Raw genomic sequence first — 6,179 nt, 5'->3', positions numbered from 1 at the left:
CCCCCTGGCAAACCTGACTCCGAAAATATTTATATTTTGATTCCTAACAGTAGTACAAATATAGTTCTGAAGTAGCGATGAAATAATTTCATGGTTGTGCCTATCTCCACAACTGTATCAGAGGGTCACAGAATTAGCAAGGTTGAGAACCACTGGCCTAGGGGAAGTAAGGAACGACAGTAATTAAGGCATAATTAACTTTGCTACTGTTAAGAATCACAATGTAAATATCTGTGTTTTCCTGATGGTCTTAGGTGACCCCTGTGAGAGGGTCATCCAACTCCTAAGGGGTCATGACCCACAGATTGAGAGCCACTGCCCTGAGGCTAACAGCCTACTCTGAAAGTAGACCGGAAGTGAGGCTGCGCGGAGGGAGAGGCCAGCGGGAACTAAGACTGCAGAGGGAGAGACCCAAGTAGGTGAAACTTTATAAGTCAGTGTAAGGACTTTGATGGGGGTCTGAGAACCCCCTGAGGCATGCGGCTTCCTGCCGAAAGGTCTCCTCGGAGGGGCCTGGGAATGAATGAGAAGGATGGAGCTAAAGAGGACGTCCTTCCAGGTTTGCTCCTGCTGCGTTCTACCTCCCTACTTCCAAAGAAAGTGATCGTGGGCCCTCTGCACTAGCTTTTCTGTCCCAGCTTGGGTTTATTGTTTATTATACTTTGTCTCGGTTATTAATTACTTCATTTTCTCATGGGATTGACACAAAATGCTCGGATCGTAGGTGTGTACCACCACTGTGAGATTTTCGTATTTTAATCTTCTGAAAACCTATCTTTACATATAATGGGTGCATATGAATATTCACGCGGGGTCTTATTATTTTCCTTAAGTTTTTTTTTTTTTCTAGCTTGTACTTGGTCCAGGTTAGATGGAAAATGTCTGCGGACTGCTGCAGAGAAACAAAGACACGAGAAGATTTGCCGGGGGAGGAATCGGCAAAAAGGAAGTCTTTGAAGATCACAGTTGGAATTACATGCTTCCCTGCGTTCTGTTCTCTTGCTGGCTCTCTGCCCACTGAGTCCTCGCACACACCGTTGCCTGGTTCTTTCAAGTGGTATACGGTGGTACAAGAAAGTCTGGACTGTCAGGCTTGTTGGCTCAGAAAGAGGACCCTGGTTAAAGGCTTAGTCCTTTGCGGGTGTTTAGTACTTCCGCTTTGGGACTCCTATTGGCTAGAGTTCCTGCCTGGCACCCCATCACTGTGGCCAACTCTCTTCAGAACCTGAGGGAATCACCATCTCTATGGTCTTTGGCACAGAATACTTCTTTGGATCTCAGCTCTTCTCTCTCTCTCTCTCTCTCTCTCTCTCTCTCTCTCTCTCTCTCTCTCTCTGTGTGTGTGTGTTCGCGCGCGCTTGAAATTCTTGCTTGAGTTGCTACTTTCTCTAAAATTTCAGAATTCTGTGCAGGCACCTGCTTCCACTCGTTTGCTTTTCTAGGTTATTCTCTTGTACGCTTAGAGACTCACAGGCATCATCCCCCGGGTTCTGGAATTTCAAAATAGTTCATTATAGATACCTTTTCCTTTTCTAAATCCGCTTTGTCAAAGAACGGGGTGGGGTGGGGAGTCAGCGAGGGAATGGGAGAGCGAGAGAGAATATGATATGAAGTTTAGTTTTCCTTGGAGCCTCCTCTAGTGTCTCCACCTCAGTCCCTTTATAGGGTGCTGTAATAGACGATAATGTGCTAAAAGCAGTGTCTGTTAGGATTTGGGAAATCCTCCTTGTCTTCAATTATCATCGTTAGGATTCTAAACCCCCCAGACACATTTAAAGCCGAAACCTAAGCCTCTGTCTGGGACCACTCTTCAATCATATTTATTTTCTGGTGAGAGTAATATTTTTCTTTGGCAGATAGTTTTTCAAACTAGAATCACAAAATGCTAGCCCTGGAAGTAACTTCAGAGATGATTTTAAAGCACGGAGGGCAGGGGGTGGTGAGTCAGTCGTACTGGGCTGAGTCACTTGGTTATTTAACACTGATGACTAGAACCTTTGTGCTAAAGGCTGTCTTCTTCATGACCCTCTAATTCTCTGCTGGAAGTCATACGCCGTGTGCTCATTGGTCCTGTCAATCATTCGCTAATACGGAATACGTACGCCATAATGGAAGCAAGGTGCTGGTGCAGGACTAGTCTTCATAAACAGTTTAAGCAAGCTGCAAGCTAGGCGTTCATCTCTGCTAATCACTTCCAAGTTTCAATTCCTCTTCTTAGGAACCGAATAAGACAAAACCAAGGAGGCAAAAGTAACTCTATGATTAAAAAGATCAACACCTCTAGGAAGGACAAGGCGAATTCCATCTGTTAATGATTGTAGGCTGCACATTTCTTGGGTTTGTGTAAATGTTTTGCTAAGAGAAGAAGCAGGTTAGATTTTTTTTTTTTTAAAGATTGGAATTAAGGATGATAATTAGGATAACTATGTGTCGGACGCAAAGTTAGGGGAGCGTGGATTTAGAAATAAATCGCCCAGATGTTATTTTCTCTAAGCTCCCATCAGTTTGTTTGCTCATTTGTTTTTTTTTTTTTTTTTTTTTTTTTTTTTGGTTCTTTTTTTTTTCCGGAGCTGGGGACTGAACCCAGGGCCTTGCGCTTCCTAGGTAAGTGCTCTACCACTGAGCTAAATCCCCAGCCCCTGCTCATTTGTTTTATAGTTAGCTCAGTATTCAATCTTGAAAACCATAGTCACGTGGGTACGGTTGGAAGCTGCTTTGAACCTCATTGGCGGCCATTAGAAAGGAAGCTGACCTCTCAGCAGTCTCTTCCTTTATTACCACCCCTTAGGTTTAGCGTCCAGTGGCCATTTTTAAATAGCAAGCGTCTGAGACAATAATCGAGTTTGGCAGCTATCACAAAGGTGGCAGAGACCACGCCAAAACCATAAGCTCCGGTCAAAGGACTCCTCTTCATCCATCTGGAGATAAGAATCAGGATGGGGTGTTGTTGAAAGGGCCGGTGTCAGGAGTCAGGCAGCTTTGACATCACTGTTGATCTCCAGGCTGCTGCCTACCCTAAGGTCACTCTTCCCTCCCCTTTAAACACAGATGCAACTCCTGCCCTGCCCACAGCACAGTGTTCTCGTGATCATATGAGATCGAGGCAAAAGCTTTCGGTTGTGGAAACCTCTGAGAAATGAAGGCAGTCTTCTTCCAAACATCCAAAACTTTTCCCAGTAACAAGTATTTAACAAATACTTTTTTTTTTTTTTTTTTTACAGCATTTTACTCCTTTTCTATGTATTGGCACATTGTTGAGACAATTTTCTTTGACACTGGCAGGAGACGGGCTTGGTGCTGCTGGGAAGTAACCGGCTTCACGTTCCTCATCGAATTGTTTTGCGGAATCTCAGTTTGATTGACATGCTGGAGCGGCGGTCCTAGCGCGCCCACCAGAGACCTCCTGGATTCCTGAGGAATCATGGGAGTGCTATACAGTCAACCAAGGTCCGTTTTCTGAGACTTGTCTGCCCTCACGCTGACCAATACCAACACAGATTACGTTTGTGCCATGCGGGGGAGCTGAGTATCCTGTTGTGTCACGGCAGAACAAAGCAGAGCATCTTTCGCAACGCAGCAGATTCTCCTGATTCATTCGACAGGCACTTGTTGAGTTGGCACTGTGCCAGGAACTGGAACTAGAAGCCAACGTGACTGGGACAATAGAGGTCATAGAATAATTCACCTCATCGTGGTTAGGCTGTGCCTGTTGGTGGTTAAAGCTATCATGGTTCTTTCAAATGCATGTTCCCTTTTCTTGGAAACAGCAGAAATCTGGTGTTTGGAGAGTGCAACGGGAAGATAGTGGCTGCTTTGGGGGAATACTTTTCACCTTCACTGCAACTTGACTTTTTTTCTTTCTATTCATTCACCGACTTTCCCTTTTCAGCTACTCCCAGTTGTCAATACATATCCCCAGTGAGGACGGGACTTCATGTCCACCTCCTGTCTCCATTCTGGGATTTGTACTGACTTAGACTTTCGAGATGCTTGTATGTGATGCCACAGATGCTTTGAGACTTCATATGTGCCTGGCTGTATTTGCAGGATACGCTTTTCTTGTACCCATCCATCCACTGCCTCCCACTCTTTCTGACCTCCCTTCCTCAATGATTCCCAAGCCTTAGGAAGGAGGGGCTGTAACAGAGAGATGTCCTATTTAAGGGTGATCATTCCATAGTCTGTGTTCTTTGTGACTTTCGTGAGCATTCTGTATCATAAATGTTAGAGAAGTGAGAAAGGAAGTTGGGGATTTTCTAATAGATGGTGGGAGCTATATATTTCACCTAAGACATCAGAAACTTGTTGACGTCTTAGAGAACGAAGCTGAAAGCAGGTGAAGATCTCACTTGTCCTGAAAGTCTTGTTCGACTCTGGGGAAGTGGATCCCCCGACCGAAGGTCCCTGCTTAAGAACTCACTGGTGTCCAGTGACAGGGGCAGAGCTGGGGCTGAGGACCAGGTCTGAATGCATTTTTTCCATCGTTTGTGCTAACCCAGTTGGTCTCCATTAGAAGGAGAAGGAATAATAATGGACGAACCAAGGTCCTTCAGTTTTAGCTCAATCTTTAAAAACATACCCTCCTTCAAACTACCACCCGAAAAGCCCCAAAATATGATTATACAGCTGTAAATTCGAGGTGAATGTTTTCCCAATTCTATAGCATGCGTTTATTCTATGAAATCGTTACAAATGTGCTACTCGGTCTAAGAGGAGTGAGTCAGTATGTTCTTTCTTCATTATTCGGGCCCTCTTTCTAGTCAATAACTCTCTCTTAAAGCCATTATCAATGCTAATTCTGCTTTAAGAAAGATGAAGAGATAAAGGAGTGTTGCAATAAACATCTAGCAAGCCACAGAGACACTATTTTAAAGAAAATTGTTTCAAGACACTTCAATGTTTTCTGTTGCTAAGGTTGCAGAATTACTGAGGGCACATTGTTAAGAGGGCCTCGGTTACATCTATTAATGAGATTTATAATAGCATTAATAGGTAAATCCAAAAACTAACTCCATCAATAGTGAGTCAAATTAATGCAATTCTAACCATTCCACTCAGGGTTATAAATATTCATGCAAATTGTCCGTTTTAATGAGTACAGACACTGCATATGTATGCATGTATGTGTGTATGTATGTATGTATGTGTATCAGTGTAAATATGCTGATTGCAGTTTAAATATACAAGGCCTACCAAGCTATCTGCTCTCTTCACTGAAGAATAAATCTGGGCTACCAAGTAGAGACTTAAGGATAGGTAACTATTTTCCAACAACTCTCAGTGCCATAGACCCTTTTGAGCCAGCAGAGCGCTCACAATATCACCTGTCTAAAGCAGTACTAATCATTCGGTGAGGAGCAGAGGTTTAAAACATGACTCTGGGAAGCTGCAGCAGCATGAAATAGCAGCTGATGAATTAATGTTCTGTCCACGTCTGAAGGGAAAAGAGTGAATTTTATGTGGTGTAAGCAGACGGGAGTCAGTGCTACAAAAGCATTGTGATCTTCCTGAAATTTGCCATTCAGTGATTTAAGGAAGAGAAGCCTTTAAAAAAATGCTTTACTTTTTAAGGTTGATTTGGAGATTCTGACTGCCTTAGTTAGGGTTTTGATTGCTATAAAAATATTGCCATCCAGAGCAACATGGGGCCAACAAAGGGCTTATTTCATCTTCTAGCTCATAAGCAGGGCAGAAACTCAAGGTGGGAGCCTGGAGGCAGGAGCTGAGACGTCAGTCATGGAGGCCCTGCTCACTGGCTGTGTTAGCATGGTTTGCCCAGCCTGCCTTCTAGTAGTACCTAGGAGCACTGCCCAAGAGTAGTCCTCCTCACAAGGATCTTGGCCCTCCCACGTCAATCATCAATCAAGAAAACGCCCTGCAGACTTGCCTACAGGGAAATCCTGGGGCAGCATTTCCTCAAGTAAGATCTCCTCTTCCCGGAGTACCCTGGCTTGTGTCAAAGTGCCATAACAGTGGGCCAGCACACTGCTTGGTAAGACTGCCTCACTCTTAGCTCACTGTAGTCACTATCAACATTCACTTGGATAGTGCTTCACACGAGCCTGGGTTTTATGCAGATTTAGTGCTACACATAGGTGTTGAGGTGTTTAAACACATTTTCTTGCAGCATGACCTTAACCAGTCTATCCATTTGAACTCAGGAAAGGTAAAGGAAAATA

This window comes from Rattus norvegicus, chromosome 9, assembly GCF_021556685.1.
Source record: "Rattus norvegicus strain SHRSP/BbbUtx chromosome 9, alternate assembly SHRSP_T2T, whole genome shotgun sequence".
Lineage (NCBI taxonomy): Eukaryota > Metazoa > Chordata > Mammalia > Rodentia > Muridae > Rattus > Rattus norvegicus.
This window is presented reverse-complemented; position numbering follows the sequence as displayed.